Source organism: Berghia stephanieae, chromosome 13 (genome assembly GCF_034508935.2).
Source record: "Berghia stephanieae isolate SIO BIC M18660-M18661 chromosome 13, UCSD_Bste_1.3, whole genome shotgun sequence".
Taxonomy (NCBI): Eukaryota; Metazoa; Mollusca; class Gastropoda; order Nudibranchia; family Aeolidiidae; genus Berghia; species Berghia stephanieae.
Window position 1 is genome coordinate 40,312,593 of NC_088372.1, and position 10,000 is coordinate 40,322,592.

The following is a 10,000-nucleotide window of genomic DNA, read 5'->3' on the forward strand; positions in this document are numbered from 1 at the left end:
GGAGGTGTAAATCATGGATCGTTGGTGATTTTTTTCTGCTGACAAACTTATTCCTCCGATTACACAGACAAGATGAAAACAAGATCACCCATATCTATGTATTCCATAAATCATCAAAATCAGTGAGGAAATGTTTTTCAAACTTGAAATTTTGCCGCTTAAGCTAACGTACACATTATGTCGTTACTTTAGCAGGTAAAGGCTAATCTGCCGACTCATCTAAACCGGTGCTATTCGCTATTCTAGTCGTCAAATGACCGGTCATAACGCCATAGCATATTTTTCTAAATAATCATTTGGGTCAGCGGGTGATGAACCTATCTTTAATTTGGAAAAGGGTCGCAAGGTACTTCCTGTAAATCGACCTGTAAAAATAGTTTTATGGTTTTTAAAGGTGCCAGTAATTCTGTACTTATTGGCAAACATTTAACATTGGCGATACGGAACAACTTTTGGTCCTAACCGACGTGCACTTATTTGTAGGTCTCATAACCCAATTCATTACGGGCTCATTGTTGTAATGGAAATCACAATTAAAAAAAAATTAAATGACGCGAAATATTGTCCATTATAACAATGTTCAACTAGGCCCATAACTGTGTTCGGCTGTCAGACCTTCATATGTGTTACACGTCGCCCGCCCCTTACCCCAGTTAAAAAAAATGAATCAATAATAATGTTTAATAAAAGAGAGGAACAATCTTATTTTTCCACACAAACCCAGCATCAGTCCGTTGTCCACACTATACAATTATGCGTACAACATGATCTACTACATGGGAATTCATCAAGATTTGATGAGGCCACATTCAAAATGCATCCTCAAAAGAACTTTCCAAATATTCACCGAATGTTTGTTTTTAATGGTTTTACGGCGATTTCAACACATTAAAGTCATATCAGCGCCAGTAAAAAGGAAGAAAACCGGATAGTAAAAAGGTCTAGAATTACAATTAAAGCATCCAAGAAAAAGTAAGAAAAAGGTGAATTGGTTCAAATAGGGAACAGATGTAGATTCCCAGAGCACACTATCAAAGTACTTAGCTTGAGATCACCTAAAAGTCTCACCCTGACAAAAGTCCCCACTAAGAGGAATACACTCAAATGTTCCACCTAGGGCCAGGACGAAACCAAGTAATCTCATTCCAAGATAAAGACATAAAGCATGTTGGAAAACAGATGTTAAACCAAAAAAAAAAAACCAACCCCCCCCCCCCCCAAAAAAAAAAAAAAAAAAAAAAAAAAAAAACAACCCAAAAAAAAAAAAAAACCCAAAAAAAAAAAACAAAACAAAAAAAAAAAAACAATGAAAAAATACCTATCAACTAAACGTACTCAAAGCGCTTTACAAGGAGATAGAAGCACAGTACGAGCCTCCCAGCCCACTATGGGAGGTCAGGAACCCCACCCTGTATTCACCTATCTAGTTTACCAGTTGGTTCATATCAAAGTGGGCCCCTCTGAGCCAAAAGGCCTTATGGAGCCGGAGTTTCTATTATATAGTGTCAAACAGAAAATAGCAATTGATTACAATCCGCTAGTCTATCGCAAAGTATCGCATAGCATCTATAGATAGGATGCGCTTGGCTTAGAAGCTCATAACATTGCCATCCGGAAGTATAACGGACCAACACACAAAGTGTAACCATGAACTTTAATAATCTGGATAATGCAATTTCGCTAGATTTACTTATAAACGCGGATGACAAAATACAATAACAAAGACCCGAGTGACGTCATCTTCATTCTATCAATTGAGAAACATTTACAAACAATGACGTGAAAGAAGAGTGAAATAGGATTCAATAGTCTGATGTCACGTCGCCCAGCAACGGCGAATAGCGTGGTTCTAAACAAAGAAAAACAGTACTTTTTATTCTTCATGTCATGTGATCAGAATGTATAAAAGTCAAAGCATGGTCATATTTATAATGTTTTTCTCCTCTGGATACACTTTTATACTCGTCTGAGAAATATTTTAGAAGGGCTTCCGCCGTTGTTTCGATAGTTTAGAGCCAGTTACTATGCGTCATTACGAGGGATGTGACGTCATGACTGTTGAAGCCAATTGAAGGCGATGTGAATATCGCTATAAATAGAAAGAAATTGACGTCACTCTGGTCTTTGTTATTGTTTTCAGACAACCTTTCTAATGATTAGTCCTCAAAAATACGATCAATCAGACTATGGATGGAACGAGCTTGACGACACTCAGCTCTTTGTTGTTTTCAGACAACCTTTCTAATGATTAGTTCACACTAAATTGTATCAATCAGATTATAGAAGAAACAATGTTGACGTCACTCAGCTCTTTGCTGTTTGTTTTTAGCCAACCATTTTTATGATTAGTTCTCACTAAACGCTCTCAATCAGATTACAACCGTTCAAGGTGACACATTTTAGTTTTATGGGTTGGTACGGCATCATGTCCGGCTGGCGGATGTTGTATTTTACCTAAACGCAAAACACCAATAGATGGAACGAAATTGACCTCACTCAGCTCTTTGCTATTCTCACTAAATTCTATCAAATTAAAAACGTTTAAAAAAGGGTTACACATACTTGTGTGTGTCGGCTCGTTTTATATGGCTGGCGGATGTTGTGAGTATTTTACCTAAACTTTTAGCATCATTAAGCATTTTCGGTTACAAATAGTTTTGTGTGTTAAAAAGGCTATGCGGTCCTGTGGTATGACACTCGCTTTCGGATCGGAAGGTCCTGGGTTCGAGCCAAGCTCGGGCATGGTTGAGTCCTTGTAAAAGGCTCTTTACTCACATTCTCTCACCGTACTCAGGTGTAAGATGAGAACCTGGCCGTTCACAGATTTGTCTCTGTCCGAGCAAACAATGTAATATCGCCTAACAGGCGTCATGTTCCGTCCTACATTTTAAGTGTTGCTGTTGGTCAGGGTCCCCCTAAATAAAGCGCTTTGAGCACGTTTAGCGGATAAAAAGCTCAAAGTTTATCGTGCTCGCGGATGTTGTGAGTATTTAACCTTCACGCATAGCATCAATAACAGATATCATAATTATATAGATCTTCCCAATTGCGTAAATCGTGATCCCCTGACATTCTCCCTGAGGACGGGTCTACCGTCTCTGACATTCCGTGGCGTTCTATTTAGAGATACTGCCATCTCAATTATACAAATCATTGACAACGGCTGCATTGTGCACACACGACTTGGTCTATTGAATTTGGAGATTCAAAACAAAATAAAACAAAACTAACTTCCAATTTCTACAAAAAAAACAAAAAACCATCCAATATCTCGTGTGGTATTCATCCGCGATCGAATCTTTTACGCGTAACGCCTTATTTGGCACACCCAGTTCACCAGTTCACCTCCGCGCACTCCGGGGGAAAGACGTGTTTCTTAAAATTTTGGTCAGAAAACTCCTCCGCGGAGGTGAACTGGTGAACTGGGTGTGCCAAATAAGGCGTTACGCGTAAAAGATTCGATCGCGGATGAATACCACACGAGATATTGGATCTTTTTTGTTGTTGTAGAAATTGGAAGTTAATATAGATCTATTTCAATGACCCTCATTTTGGGAGGAGGAGAAAAAAACCCCCAACAACTCTCAAACCTGGGACTTTAAGGAAGACCTTGAGCGGTCCCAGGATTGAGGGTTGTGAGATTTAGAGATATTGCAATCTCAATTACACAATCATTGACAATGGCTGTATTGTGCACTCACGACTTTTCTCTATGGAATCTGGAGATTAAAAACAAAAACAAAAAAACAAAAACAAAAACAACAACAACAAAAAAAACAACAAAAACACAACAAAACAAAAACAAAACATTTATTGTTTCAAACAAAAATAGCTTCCAATTCCAAGTAAACCAAAAACCAATATCTTGTGACGTGTACGGTATTTATCCACGATCGACACTTTTACGCGTAACGCCTTATTTGGCACACCCAGTTCACCAGTTGACTGTCGCGTACTTTGTCTGGAAACACATCCATCGAGTTCAATGAACCTCATCTTGGTAAAAACTATCTAACCTGGGACTTTAAGGAAGACCTCGCGAGGTCCCAGGTTTGAGAGCTTTTGCCAAGATGAAGGTCAATTAAATCAACCATATATTTGAAGGACGGGTTTTCTGGACAAATGTTAAATTACATGTTAGGAGATCATATTTTCCCCCCTTTTAAATAAATACTCTCTGCTATGCGGTTAAGTAATTTACTCACGACATTACGCCAGCCGGATAGAACTGTGTATAACCTTAAACGTTTATAGTTGATTGATACAATGTAGTGAGGGGATTGATTTGTGACTTGTGATGTTAGGAATACGGAACAAAGGGTGGGGCAAGCGGGATGTGGCGGGAGGGGGAGGTTGATTTGTGATTTGATCTATTAGGAATAGGGAACAACGTATAATGTAAATAAAAACAGAAACGGATTCCAATCTCACTGGAAGTGTAAAGCAGTTCTTCCGAAGGACTGAATACACATCTTGAGTAATTTAATCTTCTGGTTTCAGAGTGATGACATCTTATTTTCTAGTCTAAATATTATGCTTGGTCGTCAATAAAGATCATCCATCCTCGCTCTTTCACTTCCCGTACTTCATAGAATCTTCCTATACATCCTGATACTGAAATAGTTATGATCCGTTATGATTCAATATGTAACCCATTCGCTATTAGTACTCTGAAGGACTGGTTACATTCGTACTTCCAACGATTTTGTAACCGGAAAAGTAGACGGTGTGACGTCACACCTTCTCTATCTGTCCTATAAAAGTTTTGATTACGTTTCCCCCTGCATGGTGAAAAAGTACAACCAGTTATGGTAACGCAATGACTTGTTTCTTTGTTTAAAAAAAAAATGTTTTCTGGGGTATTTTTTACCTTGCTCTAAAAAAAATGTCTTCTTTTAAAATTTCGATTCGATTTTTTTTTCTATGCGTTTTTTTTTTTTTTTTAATGGTTGTTCTTTTTTATGAATGTCTTTTTTTTTGGGGGGGGGGGGGTTGTTGGAGAGAGAGAGAGTGGGAGAAAGAGAGTGGGAGAGAGAGAGAGGGAGAGAGAGAGAGAGAGAGAGAGAGAGAGAGAGAGAGAGAGAGAGAGAGAGAGAGAGAGAGAGAGAGAGAGAGAGAGAGAGAGAGAGGGGTAATATTAACAAACAGAAATTAAATTACCGAATACCAAACATAGTCCTGTTTCATCAGCCATCAAACTTGAGTCATCATTTATTATTATAGATAGTATGCGCTTGGATAAGCAGCTCACAACATTGACATCCAGAAGTAAACGGACCAACACACAAAACTATGTGTAACCATGAACATTTAGTCTGGTTAATACAGTTTAGTGAGAATTACTCATAATCGTTAATGGTAAACAACGATAACAAAGACTCGAGTGACGTCAACGTCGTTCTATCTATATCTATGTAGCGTGGTGGTTAAATGAACGATAGTTATTCAAACTACGTCATCATAAAGAACATGTTCTGCCTTGTGCCGTCGTGTTGTTGTTGTTGTTGTAAAGACGACGAATAGGGAATGAGATTAGCGGAAGAGTAGCGTCCCTTGATTAGACGTTACCCATAGTCTGTGACGTCACCGGCGGAAAAGGTATTAGAGAGAGAACGTCATGTTGGTTGTGCGCATGCGTCTCTCGTCCTCGCGGACCAACATGACGTTCTCTCTCTAATAACTTTTCCGCCGGTGACGTCACAGACTATGGGTGACGTCCAATCAAGGGACGCTACTCTTCCGCTAATCTCATTCCTTATTACGTAGATACTCTGTGATCGTCGTTGAGATGATTCCCGTGGAATGGCAGAGTTCTTATCCATTCCCTTACAGCTGGGAGGCAGGCGGGCCAATTCACTCATTCACTGCCGGCATCTGGAAAGACACGGATATTTACAAAAATTGTCCGGAACAATCGGCCTTAAAATATCGATCGATTTCAATATCCCATTAAAAAAATTTTTTCAGGGTCTGCCATCGCTTGCCACACGTTTAGGTCATATCAGAACCAGTAGAAAGAAGAAAATTGAATAGTCAAAATATTCTGGATTTACAGTCAAAGCACCCCAAAAAAATGTGAGACAAAGGGGAATTGGTTCAAATAGGGAACAGTCCTAGATTCCAAGAGCACACTATCAAAGTATTTAGTTTGAGATCACCTAAAAGCCTCATTCAGACACCAGCATAGGATTTCCACTAAGAGGAATACACTCAAATGTTTACAGAATACCAAAAAAAAAAAAAAAAAAAAAAAACAACCACAAAAAAAGCCAGAGAGATGATTTACAAGGAAAAAAAATATCATCTCCCAAAACTATACATTTGACTGTTTCTCTCCCAGTCAAGGAGAGAAAAGCAACTTGGAAAACAGATATAAGGGGATAGAAGACACAGCGTGACCTCCTGCCGCGCACAAATGGAGTTCAAAGGAACCCACCCAGTTAAGTTAAATATCCCACATCTTGGCCAAAAAAACAAAAAAAAAAAAAAAAATACAAAAAAAAGAAACAAAAAAAAAAAAAAACAAAACAAAATACAAAAAAAAAAAAAAAACCCCAACAAAAAACCCTTCTTCAATCTGGATCTTGCCGAAGTCTTCCATAAAGTCCCAGTTTTGAGTGATTTCGCCAATACGAGTGTCATTTAAATCAACCAATATTTGAAGGCCAAATGTTTGAATACGTGTCGATCCGTAGTCCGGCCGCTAACGGGTTAAGCCATATGATATTTCCTGTCGTGTCTATCACATCTATAATATTCTCCACCCCCTGTCGCAAGGAGCGAGGTGTCTAATGACGTAAACAGATGCCACCTTTAGCAGGTAAAGTGGTCGTCGTCATTGTCGTGTTATTATTATTATTATTATTATTATTATTATTATTATTATTATTATTATTATTATTATTATTATTATTATTATTATTATTATTATTATTATTATTATTATTATTATTATTATTATTCTACTACTATCGATGCAATGACGGGAGACAGTATATTCTTCACCTTGACATTCAGATGTGTCTGTCTTGTTTCTCCGTCTATCCCCCAGATCATTGAATGAATGAATGAATTTATATAGCGCCTAGATCCACAATGTGCTCAGAGGCGCTTTACGATGCAAATAAAACACAACAATAAATTGATAATTTAAGCATAAAATCTATCATATTGGAATAGCATTAATCAATTTGTAATTTAATTACCACGCACTGTGCTACAAGATGAAAATTTAGGATATCTATAACATGTAGGCCTAATAGAAATGTTAAACATCAAATGATTTTCTAAAGAGAGGTGTTTTTAGTTTCTTTTTAAAGTTTTCAAATGTCGGACATTTTTTGAGGGATGAAGGCAGTTGGTTCCATAAGACGGATGCCGACTGGCTAAAAGATCTCTCACTAAAAGAAGATCTACAGCGAGGAACCTGGAAGAGATCTTGACCACTGGATCTAAGTTCTCTCTCCTGCACATAGAGATTAACCATATTTTGTAGGTATACAGGAGCTGTCTTATTAAACATTTAAAAGCATAGCATAGAATTTTGAACATAATTCGGCTGTTAACAGGGAGCCAATGCAAAGATATTAAAATCGGCGTTACATGCTCTTTCACCCCACAAGCAGCCACCATTCTAGCAGCTCTATTTTCCACTTTCTGAAGCTGTCTAATTATATATTTTGGTGACGATTGTAACAGAGCGTTACAGTAGTCTATTCGGTTTAGTACAAATGATGTCATTAATGTCTTGACAGTCTCAGTATCCAAAAGATGTCTAATTCTATAAATTTTATGGAGATGAAGATGACAAATCTGAGCAACTTTACTAACATGACGGTCCATACACAATCGTGAATCTAAATAAGCACCTAAATTCCTGACATTTCCACCATTTACAATCTTAATTTGACTACCAGCAATGCTCAATGATTCTATTTCTGTTCTTTTCCGGTCATTTCCATAAAAACTTATTATTTCCGTTTTATCCTCATTTAACTTTAATTTATTTAAAACCATCCAATCTTTTATGTCTTTCACGCACGCTTCCACTCGAGATACAATGTCCACTCTCGTCTCGTTAGTAACAGGGACATAATTTTGAGTATCGTCGGCATACAAGTGAAAATTCAACTCATACGCCGAGGTTATAGCATTTATGGGTGTTGTATACAAGGTATATAAGATGGGCCCCAGGACAGAACCCTGGGGTATCCCAAACTGCAGAACACTAATATCAGAAAGAGAATCTTCAATGGCAACACACTGTGTGCGGTCAGAAAGATAAGATTCAAACTAGTCCAAAACATCATTTTGAATATTAAAATCGGTTTGAAGTCTGTTTAAGAGCAATTTCCGATCAATGGTATCGAATGCGCACTTAAATCAAGCAGTATGAGCACTGCCGTCTTCTTATCAGCAACATAATTAACAAGATCATTGTGCACTTTGATCAAAGCAGACTCAGTGTAGTGTCCCTTGCGATAAGCAGACTGTACCATTGATCGAAAGTTGCTCTCATCAAAAAATGTATTCAATTTAGAGCATACAATTTTTTCTATTATTTTAGATAACGTACTTAAATTAGACACAGGCCTGAAGTTTTTATAACTATTTTTGTCCAATGGAGGCTTTTTCAACAAAGGGCGCACAATTGCTTTCTTAAGGCATGCTGGAACTGTCGAGGTGTGAAGACTAGATTGAACGATGTCGAGAATCACCGGCGCCAGCTCTTCTACACAATCCTTCAGAAGCCATGTGGGGATAGGGTCAAGCCGGCATGTCTTCTTTGGCAGTAGTTTGATTACATCTTTGATGTCTTGTAGTGTGGTGACAGACCATTTATCCAAAATGTGGTTCTTTTCTTTATCTGCTGCTTTGGATTATTCAGGCTGTGCAGATTCATGTTGGTCAAGTTGTTTTCTGATGTTGACAATCTTGTCGTCAAAATACGTATTAAAATTTCCAGCGAGCTCATTTGCATTTTTGTAATCTGGTAGTGTTTCTGATTCAGGAGAGGTAAGTCTATTATTTTGTAAAGCTCCTTTTAGTTGTTTTTATTGTTTTTTATTTCCTCCTTCAGACTGTTTGTTTTTGCCGCTTTGATTTGATTGTTCAATTTTTTTTCTTGCATTAACGTATTGTTCTTTGCTAACATTCTCCTCTTCCAGATCTTTGCAACTCTTTCCTTGTTTCATTTTACTTTTCTTAATTTTTCTCCACCTTCTTTCCAGTTTTCTTACGATCCGCTTCTGAACACGGACTGCCTCCGTATACCAAGAGCCATTAATAGGTCTAATGGTTATCGTTTTTAATTTATCAGGGGCGTGTTTGTCAAATATATTTTTCAGCCTTGAATTAATTGTAAGTTTCAACTTTTTCTGACACACATTTGATCTTGGAAATCGCAGGCACAAGCTCCATCTTAATATCATGTTTAAATTTATGTAAATCAATGTTTTTGGTTTTCTTGCACACAATTGTCTTTTTTGAATGGCGTGGCTTGGAGTTCCCCGTTTCAATTGTTATAAGCTGGTGATCGGATAGGCCACAGTCAGTCTGTTGGATCTGTGTTATTGAATTGTCACTGTTGTTATTGATGACAACGTCAAGAACATGCCTTTTCTGATGTGTCGATTCTTTAACATGTTGTCTGAGATTAAAAGATTCAATAAGTTTTAATTTTTTTTTGTTTTTTTGTTTGAGTATTGCTGTCTTCTGTGTTATCAATATGAAAATTTAAATCACCTAAAATTAAAAGCTTTCCTCTTTCCGTTATTTTGTCCAAGAGATAGTTTTCGAATTCATCCAGGAACCGACTCACTGTATTTTTGTTCTTTGTATTTGGTGGGGCTCTATAGATTCCAATCACGCGGTAGCTAAAATTAGCAATGGTGACCATGAGCTCAATATGTTCAGAGTTTTTGAATTCAATTTCATTGTGTATTCTATGAACGTTGAGACCTTTTTTATAAATAGCAAGTACACCACCATCAGACTGGCC

General features: G+C 37.5%; 1 protein-coding gene across 1 annotated transcript in view; it reads right to left on the reverse strand.

The window, feature by feature from the left end:
- Positions 1 to 10,000, reverse strand: part of LOC144958497 (uncharacterized) — a 47,049-nt gene that overhangs the window by 12,968 nt on the left and 24,081 nt on the right. The gene's annotated exons all lie outside the window — the stretch shown is intronic.